Here is a 21,073-nt window from a genome sequence, read left to right as displayed (position 1 = left end):
ATTTTCTCTTTGTCAGCAGTTGCAATATATTAATAAAAACACTTCAGTTATCATGGAAACAACAATGTATTCAGTCATTTCTGCAGCAACATAAACAAGTTTTGTGAATTGGGCATCATATACTATGATTAAATCAAAATTGAAAGAAGCCTTTTTTTCTATCTCATTAATCAAAAAGGAAGAAAGGTGATTGGAGAGGACTACTTACTTTTATTACCAAAAAACCATGATTTCTCACATTGGTATTGCTGTTAACAGATATTACAAACTATGCAATCCATTATTTTCATGCATACTTTACTTCCATTATATTGTATTCAGCAAGCAACTGTTCTGACCCAAACCTTGTTCCAAGGAAACAAACATGAAACAGAGGTAATAGCAAAACCTTTTAATGATTCTTTACGAATTCTGTTCCTTCGCGGTTAAAAGGCTGTTTCAAACTAATTGTCTCTGATAAGAACGAGCCTTGCCAAGGTATTGCAACATTACCAAAAACTAGATAAAGTTACTAAGAAATATTTCAAACACAAAGAGTCTCCAAACACCAACCAAGATATTCCGAACATCCACAAGGCTTAAGTGGAAAAACGTATTTGCTTCCTGCAAAGAACTCCAGTTTCTCAGCTGGCTTTTATCTCTTGAGGGAGGGGCCATTACCTTGCAGTCTTATTTGTGAGTCGCCTGTGCTGCTGCAGCTGCTCTTTCCTTCGAGCAGCACTGCAGGCACACGCACTGGGCACAGGCTCCTCGGGGACCTCTTCATCACTTCTGCCAGCCTCCACAATCTCCGAAGGCAGCATTCCACTCCCTGATGGTCCTGGCCCCATCCCTGCATCACACGCAGGCCCCTCATCTGAGTCCTCGCTCTCCGAGACCTCAGCTGTCTGTACCTGCAGCCGGCGAACCACAACAGCAACCTACAACTTCTTACTTGAAAAGAACAAAACAGTTATAATTCAAGTATATTCACTTTATTTTCCCTAAATCAACAAATATAGTCCTCGATTTATATCCACAATTGAGCCCAAAATTTCTTTTACTAAGTGAGTTTTGCCCCATTTTACAACCTTCCTTGCCACAGTTGTTAAGTGAATCACTGCAGTGGATAAATTAGTAATACAGTTGTTAAGTGAGTCTGGCTTCCCCATGACTTTTTCAGAAGGTCACAAAAGGGGATCACATGACCCCAGGACAGAACAATGGTCAAAAATGTGAGTCAGTTGCCAAATGTCTAAATTTTGATCGCACGATCATAGAGATGCTGCAAAGGTCAAAAGTGTGGAAAATGGTCATAAATCCCTTTTTGCAGGGCCCTTGTAACTTTGAACGGTCACTAAATTGTTGATTGAATTGAATTGTAATTTGAGGACTACCTGAATACATGCAACTTTCATACATTTATACATACATTTTTCAGTGACTTCCTGAACATTATTAGCTCATAATATTCCTACAGTCCAGGGAAGGCAGAAAGAATATGTAATGTAAAGTCATCAATATATCTAAAAGTGGGAATATTTAAGCTGCTGGATAGGAGACCTAATTCATCATAAGAACAGAAGGCTAGTGAAATTTAGTTAGCATTATTTGCTGATACTCCTATTCTGTAAAAGATTTTTTTTAACCACACCAAAGTCTCTAGTTACCTGATTTAGCACTTCAGAAGCAAACACTTATCAAAATGTAAGCTGAGTGTGGATCAATTATACTGGCAACTGCTATAATCTATTTTCAGCTGCAAATGTTCTCTAAGGCCCAATCCCCCTAGCAAGCAGCATTGCATTAATGAGTCACTTTAAAAAAGGCAAATTTGACTTCTATGTTGTGTACCTTGAACACTCAGTATAAAATTAATTTCCACTCTATGAGAGTAATTTATTTTCAAGCCAGAATATTTCTTCAAAGAGAACAGTATGTCATGCCATTTTTAAAACTCCTTATTGATTAGCAGCCCAGACCTAACAAGATATTTGACTTCTGTAAAATGTGCTTAATTTCTTTGTCATGATTTGGTATTTCCTGATCTCCATTCCTTCATGACAATTCCTCTTAAAGAATGCCAATTTCTTTCTAACTCAATAATCTGAAAAATTACTTACAAAAAAAATGTACATGCTAAAAACATAAAAAATAATCACAGAAGGCATTGCATATAAAAGCATTAAGTTGTTATTAAGTTATTAAAAACATTGACCAAAGCAAAAAAAGGTCTTTTCAAGCCACCTGCATTAGCACAAATCCTTAAGCCAAATATACTGTTTTCCAGAGACCACGCATAATGAGGAAAATACTCCTTAAAAGTATGCCACATTTATGTCCCATTCATGTACCTTTGAATCAGGTGAATGCACAACACTACTTTATAGCAGTTTGATAAAAAATATAAATTTCCAATTTATTCAAACATATTTTCCTCTGCTTTGAATTTCCCCTGGCTTTACAGCTTCAGAGAGAATGATTATGGCATATAAGAGGTACAAAAGTCTTCATTTAGCAGAGACAAGAAACTCCTTATTAAACAATATGGTCATAAGACATTGGCTGTACCTCTTAGCAATGACAATTATGGCAGTCCTGGTTGTCATTAAGCAAGGATTGTGTGGGTTTGGTTTTTTTTGCTTTGGTCAATGTTTTTAGTAACTTAATAACTTAATGCTTTATATACTTTAAGCAAAGACTTCGTAACTGCAACTTCTGACTTCCTGCTAGCTTCATCACTGATTTTCTTTGTGGGATGCTGGCATCGAAGGTCACAAATTGTGATCATATGATTGCAGGGCTGTTCTGGCAGTTTTAAGTACAAGGTTTGGTTATCACTATCACTTGTTCAGCATCTTCATAATTAAATGATGCCCACGTGTAAATAAAAACATCAACTTAGGCATAGAATCAAGATCATGTGAAATATTACTACCACTTTATAAAACTCTAGTAAGACCACACCTGGAATACTGCAACCATTTTGATCACCATACTACAAAAAAGGTGTTGAGACTTTGGAAAAAGTTCAAAGAACAGCAGCTAAGATTATCAAAGGCCTGGAGACTAAACCATAAGAAGAATGGCTGCACGATTTGGGTTTGGCTAGTCTAAGGAAAAGAATTAGGGGTTAGCAGTATTCCAGTATTTGAGGGGCTGCCACAAAGAAGAGGAGGGTCAAATTATTCTCCAAAGCACCAGAGGGTGGTTGGAAACAGGGGTTGGAAACTAATCAAAGAGAGAAGCAACCTGGAATTAGGCAGAAAATTCAGAACAGTGAAGACAATTAACTAGTGGAACAGCTTGCCTCCAGAAATTGTGGGCACTCCATCACTGGATGTTTTGAAGAAGAGACTAGGATAGTCACTTATCTGAAATAGTATAGGGCATCAGGAGGGTGGACTAGAAGACCTCCAAGGTCCCTTCCAGCTCATTCTAAACTTACTGCTTTTTATGAGGGTGGGGCTTGACCAAGCAGAAAGAGTAAAGAGCCTTCCATGGACTTTATTTCTTGATCTGATCAGTCTCATAGAAAGACTCACTACTTGAAAAACAAAGGGAAAACAAAACTAAGCATGGCAGTGTATCCTATTATTGCCATATTTCACCTAATGAATCAGTATGGTTGCTGCTCATGAGAAAGGTCCTATTTGGGAATATTTTAAAGGCAACAATCTTATAGATTATGAAATGACTCACAGAGACACTGTGGAATTTTAAATTTTCAAGGAAAAAAGAGTGATTACCAAAGTTTGTCAGATACTGTGTGAACTACTTAACCTATTAGCACTGTGTTTCCCTCAAAAATTTAAATTATCCAGCTGTGCCCCTGTGAGTTTGTCTTTGGTTCCCAAATTGTGTGCTTGATTTCAGAATTCCAGAACACCACAAAAAAGTTACTGAGCCACAAAAAGTGCCATGAATCTACAAAGTTTTAGAACCTCTGGATTACAAATAAGCGTACAGAATATACAGCTCAATGTATGTTAGATAATGGTGTGCTCAAAATACAGTTCTAATGGTGCATTAATTGAATTTGCACTATTGTTTAGATGGTAATGTATCACACAGGATTAAAGGGAAGTTTAAATTAAATTGAAGATTTAAAACCAGCATTTTTTTTTCCTGCTGATATTAAAAGTTTTTGTTTTATATTGATCCATGCTCACTGAGAAGCAATACAAAAGGGAAAACACGGTCTTGCAGAATAGCACTTCAGTGGATAACCCATTAGATTTTTGTTTTATCTTTTTTATTGCATTCTGTGCATTAGCAGCAAATACGCCATTTAAACAAGAAGTGAAAGACAGTATAATGGAACAGTAAGAAAGCCTTAATCAATACTCTGGCACAGAGAATTAAGTTTTATTTGTTATTAGCTTCTCTAATAAGAGAGAACTGTACTTTGGATTTTTTTTCCTGAGGAAAAGAAATAACAACATTAAAAACAAGAGAGTCTGGTAAAGATGTTTCATCTAACATGTTGTCATAAGTCCATGTTTTCACATCGAATTAGCTAAATTTTATGGATTTTATGCATATTCTGTCCATACCTCAGTATTCTATCCTGTTCTGGAGAGCTTCTTGTTCTAGGATATGTCATTGTTGATCGTAAAACTGTTCCATTTGAAACAACACAAGATTTTCTGTCTAACCCAATTATGAATATATTCCAGACTTTATCAAGCCCTATGCATGCAGCATGCCATATGCTTAATTAGATACTCAATTCAGCTGAAGTTAGAATCTAAATTTGTTCTGTATATACTCCATTATCCTGGTCAGATCTCTTGCTATATTCATCTTAAAATTCATAGCCATGTCAACCCCTAAATAGGTAGACTTTAAAAAAACCAGTTAAAATGATCTGATAAAGGTTCCCAATGGATCTACATCAGTGGTTCCTAATGGATCTACATCGGTAGGATGCCTTAGGGGGGATGCTGAGAGGCAAGGGGGCTGGCAGGGGGGCACTAAGAGGCAGCAGGGGGGCACTGGAGGTGAGCGGCAGGGCACAATTCAGGGGTGAGAAAAAATCCCGCCGCTGCCGCGTTCAAGGCAAGGCTCATCCCATTGACTTGCACACTCTGGTGCAAGGAGCTCCGCCCTGAACACAGCGTTGGGAATAGGAGAGAAAAGCCAGAGTGGCTTTGCTGTCCTTTTCAAACATCCCGCCGCCACCGTGTTTGGGGTGGTGGGGTGTCGCCCCGAACGCAGCATTGGGAAAGGAGAGCAAAGCCAGAGTGGCTTTGCTCTCCTTCCAAACATCCCTCCGGTGCCGCATTCCACCCCATTGAGCCCCTTGCACCGGAGGCACCTGCCCAAGCAAGTCCAAATAGAGCAGTGCACGAAGTCAATGGGGTGAGCCTGAGAGAGGGAAAGAGAGAGGAAAGAGAGAGAGAGAGAAAGAAAGAAGGAAGAAGGGAAAAAGAAAAGGGAAAGAAAGAAAAAGGGACAAAGAAAGAGGGGAGATGGGAGCGTGTGTATATGTGTGTGCATGGCTGTCAAAACTCCCAAAACAGGTCAAGTAGTTCTAGGGAGGCCAGTCATAAATTAGAACACTTGCTAAGCAACCGACCATTAAGTGAGGAACACTTGTATTTGGTTTGCCAGGTACCAAACCACACTCACCCAGTCATGTGACCAGCAAGCCATGCCACCAGTCATGTGACCAGCAAGCCACACCCACCATCATGTGATGGTAACATGACACTGCGAGTTTGACACCATGATCTACATGAGGTGTCTCCAATATTGGCAACTTTAAGCCTGGAGAACTTCAACTCCCAGAATTCCCCAGCCAGCAAAGCTGAAGTCGTCATGTGGCCTGGAGGACTGAAGTTGTCATGTGGCCTGGAGGACTTCAAAGTGGAAGTCCTCTAGGCTTAAAGTTGCCAAGGTTGGAGACCCCTGATCTAGAGAATATACAATTGGTAGAAAATCCACACTTGTCTGAACATAACATATATAATCAACAATATTTTCTGTTGGTTGTATTTGTAAAAAAATGTGCTGGCAGGTTCAAAACCAAGAAAGATATGTGGTAAGTTTTCACAAGCTGAGTTCTTTATGTTTCATACCTGTGGACAGAATCTTTCCAGACTGAGCACTTTACTAGCTGTACCTACAATATATTCTGTAAATTATTAGGGAGGGTCTGTCTTCACTCTCTTTCTCTCAACCATATTATCTGAACTGAGTTTCCCTCTTCCCTCTCTGGAATTTACCCTCCTCCCACCTGGGAATCCACCTCCTTACTATATTCCATCATATGCACTGATTTAAATTAACCATTGCTCATTTATGCATCTTCAGTATTCACAACTTTTTAAGGGGATGAGTAGAACCATCCACAACTTACTTCAATTTTTAAAAAAGAGATTCATCAAGTGTTCATACTTAGAGGGTATACTTAGTTAATTCCAATTTCATGTAAAATGGAAGACAGAATATTAGTTGCAATTAACCATACAACTATATATGCATTAGTGGAGTAAACTTCAATGGTGTGAAATAAAAGTAGGACAAAAATTACAATGGATCAAGGACTATATGACTTTTATTAATTCCAGTTTCAATGTATATGACTACATTATATTATTATAGTTATAATATAGTTTTATTATATTTAATACCATATAATTCATTCATGTAAAAGGACCATTGGCCATTGTAATATGTATAAAATCAAAGCTGACACATAGAAATGTCAGGATGGTATCATACGTAGACATTTTGCAAATTAACTTTAACATCTCATCATGAATAGTGAGTAGAATTCACAATTTTTTGCTTCTATTTCAGTAAATACACCCTGTTGTAAAATTTGTGTATATATGCTAAACAAATTGAACAAGCCTATAATTTTCAATACATTCTTTGAAATGTATCCTTTGAATACATTCTCTGAAACTCCCTTGATGTCTTTTTGGAAAAATACAGTAATTGTCTTCAAAATCTTTACTTTATACTATAATTTTCCTTCTCTGTGTGCATATGATAACATAGCATTAAATTTATCTTGTCAGCAAGATCATATTTGTCATAATATAGGTTTTATATTATATTCATGCATATTGTGGAAGCATTATGAATAAACTTGGGTCTGACATGCTCAATAATATTATATACTTGTGATTTTATTAGTAGACTTCTTTCAACTACACCTTGCTTTTCACAAACTGAAAGTTAATACAAATTGGTCAGATGTCATGCCAATCAATTTGATGCACAGCTAGCTCAAGGTTCATATTCAAGGAACAGTCATCAACAGTTCCTGGTGGGAGGTTTGAAGCAGAATGCCATAAGTTTAAGACCTAGACTCTGCATTCTTTAGTGCTTTTATAAATGTACTGATCAATAAAAGTAAAAATAAAGGAGTCCCTGCAGATTTTGCTCTGCTAGTCACTGCTGATTATAGCAGTTAGTGCTCATCTCCGTTTAAAGGCCACTGAGCCAGCACTTTCCAAAGATATTTCCACAGTCATGTGGCCAGCATGTCACAGAGTGTTGTTACCTTCCCCTTGAAGTGGTACCTATTTATCTACTTGCATTTACATGCTTTTGAGCTTCAGGAGCTCCAGCAAGGATGGGAGCTCACCCCATCATGTAGAGCTCAGATCTTGCCCGCTTTCCTTATGACAAGCCCAGTGTCTTAACTACTGAGCCACCATGCTGCCCTACTGATGAGTAGGTGAATGAAAATGATGGAAAAATGGTTTTCAATAACATGATAATTTGATAACTCCTTAAAAGACAGAAATAAAATTCAAAGCATTATTAATAGGGCATAGAAATAAAATCAATGCAAATCTCATTTAATGAACAGAAATCAAATGTACTAGTATAGGTAGTACATTTGTACTACTTGTACATACTAGTACATTGTATGTATAGGAATACATGAAAGGCATACATAGATACAAGGCAAACTGAATTTCAAATTGTATCAACTATAGTTTACAAATCAATGGATGTAAGAGCTCACCTGATTCTACAGAAGTTTGTATGATCAGGAGATTATAAAACTCAGACCAGTGAAAAAGATTGAAAGAATAAAAAATATTTAGCCTTGGAGAAAGAAGACAGACAACACGTGGTAATATTTCCAGATACCTAAAAATACATCTTAGAGATGAAAATCAAAGCACTTTCATAATAACTCTCTTTGTATTATATGCAAATTATAAAATAATGGATTTAAGTTACACGAAAACTGATTCTAACAGATGGGGGAGGGATCCAAATAGCTCAACAGTGGTACCAATTACTCAGAGAAATGATTAAACTCCACTTGATGGGGACTCTCTTCAGATCTAATAACAAGTAAAAATTTGATATCCAATTATTGGGGATTTTCAATTTTGAATTCATAATTTAAGGCAATATATTGATTCAGTATTCTAAATTATCCTTTTCAACATTGTGCCTCTGTAATATATTAATAGCAGTAGATTCCATAAACTGGATACACTACTGGTAATCCTCAACTTGCAAAATTTCGTTTAGTGACTATTCGAAGTTAAAACATCATGAAAACATCATGAAAAAGTTTTTCACACTTATGACCGTTGCAGTATCCCCATCATGGTCATATGACCAAAATTCTTGGCAAATAACTCACATTTATGAGCATTTCAGTGACCCAGTAATCACCTTTTACAGCTTTATGACAAGCAAAATCAATGGGAAAGCCATATTCACTTAACAACCAAGTTACTAACTTAATTGCAGTGATTCACTTAATAACTGTGGCAAGAAAAGTAAAAAATGAGGCAAAATTGACTTAACAACAGTCTAACTTAGCAGCAGAAATTTTGGCATCAATTATGGTTGTAAACTGAGAACTATCTGTCTTATTTGTTTCAAAAGTTATCAGCAATACATCCATGAACAACAATTAGCAGTCAGAATACACAATGAGAACTCCTTAATCTCACCCTACATGGACAGACTCAACCCTAGTTTTGACTGGGAAAGTATCTGAGACCAAGCTAAAATCTAAAAACATTAAAGAATTCCTGGAAGCTTAGCATTCAGACAAATCAGCCATCAACAAACACAGAGAAATAAAGCATACTTACATACCGTTCAAATGAAACAATAAAAAGCAAAGAGGACAAAAAGAACACCTCCTCTCCATCAGTCAGAAGCCAGGTAATCAAGAAACTTCTAAGGAGGATACTACACTCCCACCAAAACTATCAGAGCAAGTTTACTGTATATTAACAGGTAACAAATCTCATATTTTCTCACACTGATTATATCACCTAGTTGGGTAATAAGATATTTGCAAGCAAACAACCAAGCACTCAATAGTTCAGCTCTAAGCTATAAATATAATATACTCTCTTCTACATGGACTCTAAAATCTGGAGTACACTTGCAAGTCTACATGTTGGTGAAATAATTGATTTTCTATTATTATCTTCACCAAAAAAAGGGAAGAATATGTTTTTGTGCTGGCAGTGAAAGCTAATGAATTATTCTGTACATCAGACAGAACAAATGCTGGTATTTAACTCAGCTGCCAGTGTGCATGTGCATGCCAAAGGTTTTCATGCTCCATCAGGTAGTTCCAAGAATCCATTTTAAGCTGGAACCTCTTATGTGTCATAAATGAGTACTATTACAGAATGCCAAGTACAAATACTACTCTACTAATGAATGTTGATGTGTGAATTTTTGCCAATACAAACAAACTTCTCCACACCCAGAAGTCAGGAAAAGGTGGAAAAAGATGCACCGGAAACTAACCTATTCTCATCCTCTCCTGATCCTCAGGACCCTATAGGCTGGAGTTGCAGATAGGTGCAGTACAGTTCTCATTGCAGCATAATGGCAAAACCTGATAGGTCCAGTGAACCCTGAGGGGCAGCAATGAGACAAAGCAGGAAAGAAAGTTGGGAGAAAGCAGGAAAGGGCCAGCTTCCAGTCTACCATATACACCCAACTCTCTTCTACCCACCCCTCCCTATTCCCTCCTATCACCACCCAAACCCCACTGGAAACACGTCGCTTCAACTTGAGAGGATGACCCTATGCCATCTTCATCAGATTAGCCATGATGCCATTACATGTGCAAAGCAAGAACTGCATCATCCATGTGTTTTATGCTTGTTGGACAAGGCAGATCTACAGCTTCTTGGAATGTAACCTGTTTATAAGTAGAACATTCTGTATAGACATTTTTAATGAGATGAGTCTTGTACTCATGTAGGGTATGCAAAGGAGTTTTTAACATTATTTAGAAACAGGAATAATTTTACAGCAACCTCTCCTGTTTCTCAGGATCAGCAGCATCATTAGAAATTTTATTTTACTTTATGACTTAGTACTTAGTGCATTATGACTTAGTACTATAGTTTTCCCCAGCATAGTTGGCTAAAAGCAGTAATGGAATGGAATGGAACAGAATGGAAACAGATTCAACCAGAGAAGAACAGAACAGAACAGAATTCTTTATTGGCCAAATGTGATTAGACACACAAGTAAGTTGTCTTGCATAAGTTCGTATACATACAAAGCAACAAAGTAATAATAATCATAATGATACCGATAGGAGGAGTAAGTAGAAAAGATGAAAAGGATACTAGTAATACAGATATACTCTACGGATAAATATATTTAGACTATTGGGATTGGGTGTTCAGCAGAGTGATGGCACGAGGGGAAAAAAACTGTCTCTGTGTCTAGTTGTTTTGGCAACTAGACACTTTCAGAAAGACTTAAGAATATTCTATCCCTAGAAACACATTTCTAATTGAAGACCACTGTATGTAAATTTATTAATATTTTGTTAATATTTTATTAATGACCTTTCATAGCCTTCTCCAATACTGAAGAAATGTAAGGATTAATAAATTCTAAAAAACCTTTTTTTCCCCCTTCAACGGGGCTCCAACTCTTATTTTACAAAATACATACCTGTTCCAATATTACTGGCCAAAAAACAACTGGGACTAAATCTATACTCCCAAATCTATACTTTACCATTCAGGTAAATTCTTTCTATTTATCATACTCCTAACAGACTATGAATATTAAATTCATAATGTAAGAAGAGTCCATATCCTTCCACTCACAATTCCATTACCTCTCAACTTGCAGTTCTGCTCAAGAGAATCACAGTTATATACACACAGAAAAATGGCGTTCTACATCAGTTTATTTTCTTCTCTTAGCAAGCAAAATAGGAGTTAGGAACTAGCAGCAGGCCTACCACACTATAAATACTAGACAAGATAAAATAGTGAATAGCTTCCATGTTCACCACAACCTACATATTTACATTAGCCTTTTAAAGTATGGTAGTTCTTAATAAGTTGATTTGATCTTTCTTTTTTTAAGCCAAGGAACTTCTTCCTCAAGGAAAAATATTTCACTTCTCCTCTTTCTTCAAAAGTCCAGTTGCCTTTTGAAGAAAAAAAAAGTCCACATTTTGGATAGAGAGGACCATTGGTTTGAAAGAGGGATAAAAGATGAGAAGTAAAACATTTTTTTCTTCTTCTTCCTCAAGTAAAAAAAAAAACAGTCCAGTCGCCTTTTGGGGAAAAAAAACTAAAACAGAAAGTTTATCCTTCTTGCAATCTGCACATGCTTTGTTAGAAAGGGAGGGAGAGAGAATCACATGTACCAAGAATGTCCAGCTTGCTGGCAGCATTCCAAGTATCAAGGCAAAACCCTACAGCATTAAGAGTCAATCCAGAACACACTATTCTTTGAGTATATTAGTGCTAGGCTCCCAAGTAGCAAAAAAAAAAAAAGTACCAATGGAACAGCTTGCCCTCGGAAGTTGTGGGAGCGCCATCACTTGAAACTTTCAAGAAGAGATTGGACTCCCATTTGTCAGAAATGGTGTAGGGTCTCCCGCTTGGGCGGGGGGTTGCACTAGATTACCTACAAGATCCCTTCCAAGTCTGATTATCTGTTATCTCTTACTACCTAAATCTTTGTAGAAGGCAGTCTTCATCTGAAATCCAGAAATTAGCACATTGAGCTTAAGAAACATTGTATCTCCAACTGTATTTCTATAAAGTAACAATAAGCAAGTTTTTCTCTTCTTATTTAGCTAAATCTGAAATTGAGGATTTATTTATTTTTTTGCTTAATTTGGTTGCAGTCTTTGGCAAAACACCCATAGCTTTTTCCACCAATAGATTTATAGTATTATGTCATACATAAAACAGCAAGCTATGCATACCTTTAATAAATCTTTTTAATTAACTTTCAATCACCTGATGAAATAGATTTTTTTTTATTTTATCACAAGCTTTTCAATAACACACTTTTAAAGAGCAAGCAAGCCAAATAGTATCTTAACTCTGGGTAAATAAGTACTTTACATGGAACATTTCATATAAATACAACTTAGAAGTATGTACAAAATCAACAGAAGTTACTAAGGAAGAATAACAGCATATAACATTCTATGTTCGGCTCAGTATGCAGTTATTTTGATAGTGAAACACTGGATCACATCAGACCTTAGGCAAAATAATTCTAAAACCAGCCAAAGATGCAGTAAGAGACATTTGAGACGCTTACACTTTAATTTAACTCTTATAGATCTCACTGGATTGTTTTCCTTACAGTTTTTGGCTGTTCGAAGAAATTAACATCCTCTTGTGAGCAAAGGTTAGTAGTATACCTTTTGCTCCAGTCTTCCTTAGTTTTCAGGTTCCATTTTATAAGATATTTTTAACTACCTGCCAGACATTATTTGTGGATCTTTACCACCAATTCATTGAGTCATCATCTATGTTGAGAAGTGATACCCTCTGTTAATGTGTGTTGCCATAGGAAGAAGGTATTATGTCAATTGTTTCTTAACAGATAACAGATAATCAGAGTTGGAAGGGACCTTGTATGTCATCTAGCCCAACCCCCTGCCCAAGCGGGAGACCCTACACCATTTCTGACAAATGGCAGTCCAATCTCTTCTTGAAAGTCTCAAGTGATGGCGCTCCCACAACTTCCAAGGGCAAGCTATTCCCTTGGTTAATTGTTCTCACAAAGAACAAAGTTTCTCCTTATTTCCAGGTTAAATCTCTCCTTGTTCAGTTTCCATCCATCATTCCATTATTCCTTGTCTGGCCTACAGGCGCTTTAGAAAATAGGTTGACTTTTTTTTCATAATTTGTGAAAATGAGAGCAAGCATCACACTTCTGAAGTCTTTTACCAAACATGCAAGTACTGAGAAATATGTTACTTTTTCCCCATATTATCAGAGGATCTGTACATGGATAACTTCTTACTCAACGGAGGGACAAAGAAATTTACACCTTGGAAACAGATTTAGGTTTATTAAATAATGAGGTGCCAAATGAACAAAAATTCTGAATGTTCGAATTCCTGGTAGTATTTTATTCTTATTAAGAACCTGCAAAATAGATAGAACTTGAAACTCATAATATTTAGCTTCTAGAGCAATTGTTCTTCTCATGGGACTCTCAGGAAACTATTATGAGAGGAGAAGCCACTTCAAAATAGATTATCCTAAAACAATTTCTTAAACACCTAAGTCAATATTTTAGTGATCATATATTTCTGTTTAAAATGCTGAAGGAGAGTGAGCTTTAAAGTAGCTGCAAAGAGCTATAGTCCTACAGAATGTTTAAACTGTAATTTATTATTATGGCCAGTGCTGTAGGATATTAGAAGCTGTACCCTAAAACTACTCTAGTGTCACAAGCTCCACATCTAACTAGATCATTATATTAAATTTCTTGAAGAACACACAAACTCACACATATCAGTAATGATACATTAATTATGTAATGGACACAGCTAAGCATTGCGTTAGATGATACTACTGTATTGGGTCTCATTACAGGTGGAGACAAAACAGCGCATAGGAGGGAGGTTCAAAAATTATCCTCATGGAGCCTAGAAAACAACCTGCACCTAAACATCAGCAAGACAAAGGAGATGGTGTTAGACTTCCAGAAGAAGAGAGAGGAACACTTTACATTGAGTGGGGCTGTGTGGAAATAGTTTCCTCCTTTAAATTCCTGGGAGTCTACCTCAGAGAAGATCTTACCTGGAAAATCAACACAACCCAGGTGGCCAGAAAGGCCCAACAGAGACTCCATTTCCTTAGGGTTTTGTGAAAGAATAAAGTGGAACAATGACTGATGACCTCCTTTTACCAGTCCACAATAAGATAGCGCCCTCACATATCGCATTACAGTGTGGTATGCTGGCTTGACAGCCGCGGATAGAAAGACATTGCAAAGGGTGGTGAGCACCACAAAACATTGTGGGCTGTTCCCTGATACCACTAGATGACCTTGCTAGGGCTCGCTGCCTTAGAAGAGTGAGGAAAATCCTCAGGGACGACTCACACCCTGGTCAGCACTTCTTCACTCTCCTTCCATCGGGTAGGAGGTATAGAAGCATAGCCAGCTGCACCAACAGGCTGAAAAACAGTTTCTACCTGTGGGCTGTCAGACTTCTGAACAGAAAATAACTTCATGTCAATGTAGTATGATAGACTTGTGGGGCCGGCGCGTTGTGTAACAAGGTCACATTGTACAATAAATGGGACTGGGTTAGGGACTTCTGTCCTCACTGTGAGCAAAAGCTCTTGTGATTTTAGTTATCCTCTAGTATTGTTGACTCAACTATCATCTCTGAGTATTTTTTTCCTTGCAGGAAAACTGCTGTAGACATGACAAGAAATAGAACTGAAGTCCATTCTGATATAGTAGTTTCAACTGGAATATACTCCAGGAATGTTCTATTATGATGGAATGTTGTCTGGATTCCAATAAGTGACTGAGTCCATTTCAGAGGAGCAAAGAAAGTTAAGATAGCTCCTCCTGAGCAGTTCCCAGAGTATATGTTGCTTGTAAGTAGTTGGCAAGATTTCGTATTACAGGTGAGGAACAACAAAGGAAAGTGTTTAGAAGAGTATCAATGTGTCCTTCTTGGTTTTTGGAGCCTGACATCAATCTTGCCAAACGAAAGCAGTTTCCTCCCTTCAACTATTTGTAGTAATAAAGATGTGCATTTGTAACTTTAAAAAAGAGTAAAGAAAAGTTTACTGAAAGAGGTACTATTTTGGGGAAAGAAAACCAGAAATACAATATATAAGATATCATAGTTATAACAAATTTGGACATCAGGCCATGTTGACATTTTAAGCACTTGTGAAGATATGTATTTAATTGAATTAATGTATGATTCATAAATCACATACTTTCAAGGGGATGGCTTAAGTGGAGCTTCCAATACAAACCAAAATAATATGTTTATTTACTATAATCTTTTAAACAGTATTTTCCCAATATATGTTTTCTTTTGCTCCACTCTATTCTAGACTTTTCACAGTTGTGCACCATGCTTTCTTACAAGTCTCTATTAAGTGCATTTAATATTAAATAAAATATTACACATTCAACACATCTGAATGTTACCAATGCCAACTAAAAATGTTGGATTAAAAAGAGTTGGGTCAGTCCAGTACTAGATGTTATCAGTTAGCCCTCTCACTACCATATTACCGAATATTATTACTTCAGTTACTACAGCTAATTAGTATGTTACATTGTATAATTAGCAATAGGCTACTTTACCATTACTTTTTTGTTGGACTATATAATAGAATGCAAATAAAGTTGCCAAATTCTCTTACATGAGCTAAATATGCATATAAGCAAAGTAAGTTTTTAGACTAGTTGTCTGATCATAATCATAATCCAGTTAATAGTACCGGAACATAATACTATGAATTTGTAATCTGTAGTTATAAAACGTAAATTCAATTCATTCCCTCAGATTCACTATAATTATATCTATTTTCCCATATTCCATATTTCCATACAAAAGTAAAATTAATAATTTATAATAGATGGGGGAGGGGTTGTTCTTTAGGAAAAGAAAAATACCATAGGGCTTCTATACAAGTAACTTCTCCATTTACTTCTTATGATACAAAATGGTTTTTAAAGTGAGTTGATTTTTCTTTATTTTACTTCTAAATAAACACCAATAGACTGGCTATTCTAAGATATACAAAGTAAATGTTACAAAATTTCACACTATTAAAAAAACAAACAAAATAAGATACTATGTCTACTTGGGCATGAGTCTCATTAAAATCCTTGGGACTTACTTTTGAAAAAACATGTCCTGAACTATATCAGTGTAAATCTTCTGTTCAGATAAGACAGAGTGTTCATTAAAACTTCTAACTTATTTGAGAAACCATTTCCTATTTCAAAGCAAAATTGCCTATTATTTTACTACAGTTTGAATCAACTAGAACCCTGCTCTTTTCATCCATATTTTAATGATCTACTGGGCTGCTCAGAGAAGAAACATGATTATGTATTTTGTCAGTAAGCTTCATCAAGTCAAAAGCTCAGAATTCAAAGACCAAAGAAACCAAGAAAATATTACGCACAAATCGCAGTAACTGTCACATCATCTGTGTATGGTTCCAAGTATAAGAAAATAAGGTACTGTACTGGTAGTATTGTAAATCCAGAATAATAAATGTTTTTTCCCCAAGAAGTTTCCACTTCTTGCTCACCCTCCCACAGTTAAAACAAGACTAGAGCCAAAATCAACTAGTCCCTCATATTTTTTCATAGTGCACAGAGATCTGAGAAGAAATGCCACCTGTGGGGCAACAGGGAATATAGCGAGCATACCCTACATATAATTTCAGGAATCAAATGTAACAGCAGCCTCTCTACTGCTTCAAGTACTAGAAGAACAGAACATTAGCTGGTTCATTTCTCTGGCTAATTACCTTATGCAGATATTAATATTCTCTCTGCTATTAGGCCATGGCATATAGCACAACGTTTGCTCCAGAAGCAGAATTAGACTTACACAGTGTATACATACTCTCCCAGTGATTTGTTTTAGTAGCAACATGGGGTACTTTGCTGTAGATTTATTCAAGTATTGCAAGAATAACACAAAACCTCACCACTGCCACAAAAGCTCCTGAAAAAGAGAAAAGTCATGCCTCTTTAGATTTCCTGTGACCCCTTGGCTTTATCCAAAACCTCACACCTTCCACCTATTACCCTCCTATTCCTTTTTTAAAAAACCACGCACAGATAGGATTAACACTAAACAAGTAGTCTCTTTCAGAACAAACTAAGGAGATGATTTCAGCCTTTTATCTCATGGTGATGTGTCTATGCTGCCTGCATTAGATGTTCAACAGTGGCCTGGGAGATGGGAAATATATTGTCAAAGCCAACAATGCTTAAAAAGCAAACCTGTCATTTTATTACAGAACAGCCATCCCTACAAAGGCGGAAAAGGGGAGGAAAGTTTTGTCAGGGCAAAGGGGCATATGGAAGAAAATAAAACAATTTGCCAGTCTTCTGGTTGCCAACAGCATCCTTTCTTTTAGAGGCCCCTCTTAAGCAACTCCATCCCCTTCTCCCCAAACCCAGGTTATTAACAGAACTGGGCTCATTTGACAACATAAACGAATCTGCTTTGGTAGGCTGGGCTCGGCTTTGGCAGGGGTTGGGCTAGATGACTTTCAGGTGCATTTCTCAGCAAGACGCCTCAGTCGCTTGGGGAGTAAAACAAAAAACAAAACACCACCTCGATTTTGCATTGTGGCATCTGGCATTCCAGCAAAGGGACAGAAAGCCGAAGTGGGACCCTACTAACTTTTAGGCGGCGCCTCTCCAAAGGTAGAAAACACCAATTCCAGGCACGAATCGAAGAGGAAGCCGCCAAAGCTTAGTGAGGCATCTCGCTCTCCACCTGAAAGAGAAACGGCGGAGGAGGGAGGAGGGGGGGCTTACCTCTCCAATTTTAGTCGCCTCCACAGAATCGTCGCCTCAAGCAGCGGTTGCTGGTTCCCTCACCAAGCGGCCGAGGGTCCTCCGTTCGTTCCACAGGCGGCTTCGCCTTCCAGGAGAGCCTAAACGCCGTCGACGGCGCCCTTCATCTTCACACACACACACACACACACCCCTCTTCGGTTCGTAGCTTCCCGGCTTCGGGCAAAGAGCTCCGGAGCCTCTCCGAGAGGAAGAGTCCGAGGAGAAGGAGAAAGAAAGAAAGAAAAAAAAAAAAAAAGTGGCGCCGCTGCCGACTCAGCCCTCTCCGCTGCCAAGCCCGGTATTGGCTGCCTAGAAATGTGGGTCTGTCTGAGAATGGAAGGAGGAGGAGGAGGAGGAGGAGGAGGAGGAAAGTCGCTGTCAAAGGAAGAAGGTGAGGTGAGGGGAACCAAAAAAGCACACACAAAAAAAACTTTAAGGCTAAAAAAAAAAAAAGGAGGGACTCCGAGGCGGCGAGGAGGAGCACGCGCCTCACATACACTCGTCGCGAGGTTGCCTCGGCGGGGAAGGCGAAGGGGGACGCTTCGCCCCGGCCGGATCAACTCCGGCGGAGGGGAGCTTCAAGACTAAGCGAGAAGCCACCGCAGCGAAGGAGAGGCGCCTGCTCCAAAGCGAGCGGGAGAGAGAGAGAGAGAGAGGGAGAGAGAGAGAGGAGAGAGGGAGCCCTTCAGCATGGGAAATAGGGGCGGGGGATGGGGAGGAGGGGAAGCCGCCGCAGCCGGCAAGAACAACGCCGAGTAGAGGCAGCAGGTAGCAGGTAGCAGCAGCCTTTCGGTCAAGGGAGCGGGAGGTCTCCCCCTCTCGCCCGCCTGGGTTTTTCTCTCTCTGGCTCAGTCGGCGGAAGAAAGAGGATGCCTCAAGCTTCAGGCTGCGCGGCGCATGAGGGGGTGGCCCGGCTCAGAGATTGAAGCGCGGCCAGATGCCGGAGAGCTCCTCGGACGCGCCGTTTTTTCTCTCCTCCTTTCTTTCCTTCGCGCTTTGCCGAAGGGGGGCAAAACGGACGTATCGCCCCGCGGCTTCCCGGAGTCAACCTTTGGGACGCCGGACGCTGGCGGAAAGACTCGCCGCTCCTCCTCCTCCTCATCCCCCTGCCTGTGGACCGGTCCGACGTACAAAGTATATACCCCACCACCCCTTCCCCGCCTGTGTGCGAGCGACAGGGCGGAAGGATGCGCCCAGATTCGGGGAGAGCGGGAGCGCTCGCAGCGTTGGCTGTAGGAAGTGGGCAGAGTCCTTGCGAGACACCCCCCCTCCCCAGTCATTTGTCGGGGCGAGACTTTTAGGCGTCGCTTTCGCTCCTTTATAGGTAGTTTTATTCCCCGTCTCGGGCCAAGGGAAGAGCCGGCGGGTCTTTTCCAAAGGATGCTTGCCTGCCTTCCCAAGGCCGCGGAGAGAATATTAACGCTGGCTTAATGCCAAGTTCAGGAGTAAGTTGACGCCAACAGCGACGGACCGGTTTGCCCGATAGGGGGCGCCCGCCCCTTGGTTGAGAAACGCATCGGCGCCCGAGAGGATACTGTCCTCCACGCGGAATAGCAATTGTTATTTCTTCATCCTTCCTCTCCCCCCCCCCCACCCCCACCAATTTATCGTGGGCCCAAATGGACGAAGGGCAAAATAGCGAAATTTTGAGACCTCAAAATACCAGAAAAGATCAAGGCAGGGCGATTTTTAAAAAAAAAAACCTGCGGGAAATTGCCTCAGAATTGGGCAGAAATCCGAACCGCTACTTAACCGTAGCAAGATTCTGATTGGCTCCCTGCTTTTGAGAGACGTCCTTGAAATAAATAGGGCTTTTGTTATGCCCACGAGTTTAATCTAATTTTCCAGCTTTGAAAATGCCATAATATGCAAATCTGCCTAGAATTATCCTTAGGATAAATCAATATGTGAAAGCCTACTGTCAGACCTCTTTGAGCTCAAAGGATTATTATTTTTTTTAAATCTGAGAGTATTCAACTTCTGGATTTCCTTCCTCAACTTTTCCATGATCTTTGGATTTATTGGTGCCTGCTTCATCGATGCAGGGTTGACTCAGCCTTCCATCCTTCTGAGGTGGGTTAAATGAGGTCACAGATAGTGGAGGCAATATGCTGACTCTGTAAACTTCTTAGAGAGGGGCTGTAAAAGCACTGTGAAGCGGTATATAAGTCTAAGTGCTAGTGCTAAATGCTATTTTGGAGAAGTTGAAAGAGGACTTTCAAAATGGGTCAAATGCATTCAACTCATAAAGAGCTAATAATTGGGGACTGGAACACAGAATGTTCAAAACCTGTGATGTAAGTGTTCTGACCCAAACCCTTTTCCAATAAAGCAAACAATAACCAAAGGGAACAGAAACTTTTAATTACGAATCCCCAGTTAAAAGGCTGCTGCAAACTAATTAACTTTGATAAGCACAAACCTTGCCAAAACTGTGCGAGACTGCCAAGAATCACAGATAAGAAATATTTCACAACACAAGAGTCTTCAAATACCAACTAAGATACTGCAGTGTCCATGAGGCTGGAGTTTCAAAACGTTTTTGCTTTCTACAAAGAACGTCTGATTCACAGCTGGCTTTTATCTTCTTGAAGGAGGGGCCATGACCTTGCAGCCTTACTCCCGAGTTGCCCATGCTGCTGCAGTTGTTCTTTCCTACGAGCAGCCCTGCGTGCACGCGCACTTGGCACAGGCTCCTCAGGAACCTCCTCATCACTGCTGCCAGCCCCCACAATCTCTGAAGGCAGCAGTCCACTCCCTAATGGTCCTGGCCCTTCATCTGAGTCCTCGCTCTCCTCAGCCATCCACACCTGCTGCTAACCACAACAGTAAGCAGCTTCCATGGGACAATTGCCTATGGACTAGATAGACATGGCGAATCATAAAGCACATTTTTCCGGTCATGGGGTATCACAATACACCCATGTTTTCCTACTGCTTCATGAGCTGAACTTCCCTTCTGGATACAATTCAACGTGCTGGTCATCACCTATAAATTTCTACATGGCCTTTCATGACATGCGATCATGTTATTCCAGGGATGTCTCTCCAGTTATCTTTGCCCATTTTCACTAGATCCAACATGTGTGTTCCAGGTTCTGTCTATTAAGCAGTATCATCTGACAAGACTGAGGGGACATGAATTTTCTGTTGTAACATCTACACTGAGTTTGACATGGCCCTGAGTCTCCTAACATTTCACAACTCCTTGGATACGTAGATGTTTCTTGACTGGAAGCTGGGTAAACCTTCAGTAAGATTTTGGTTTTTCTTATAGCTACGTTAG

General features: G+C 39.3%; 1 protein-coding gene across 1 annotated transcript in view; it reads right to left on the bottom strand.

The window, feature by feature from the left end:
• Nucleotides 1–18,252, bottom strand: part of PCDH15 (protocadherin related 15) — a 755,413-nt gene extending 737,161 nt beyond the window's left edge. Inside the window, exon 1 of the mRNA XM_087964118.1 lies at nucleotides 17,767–18,252. The gene's annotated coding sequence lies outside the window, so the exon portion shown is untranslated. The remainder of the gene's footprint in view (nucleotides 1–17,766) is intronic.
• Nucleotides 18,253–21,073: the final 2,821 nt, after the last annotated feature.

This window comes from Notechis scutatus, chromosome 4, assembly GCF_049901735.1.
Source record: "Notechis scutatus isolate UNSWTSFEM ecotype Mainland chromosome 4, rNotScu1.2, whole genome shotgun sequence".
Classification (NCBI taxonomy): Eukaryota; Metazoa; Chordata; class Lepidosauria; order Squamata; family Elapidae; genus Notechis; species Notechis scutatus.
This window is presented reverse-complemented; position numbering and strand designations above follow the sequence as displayed.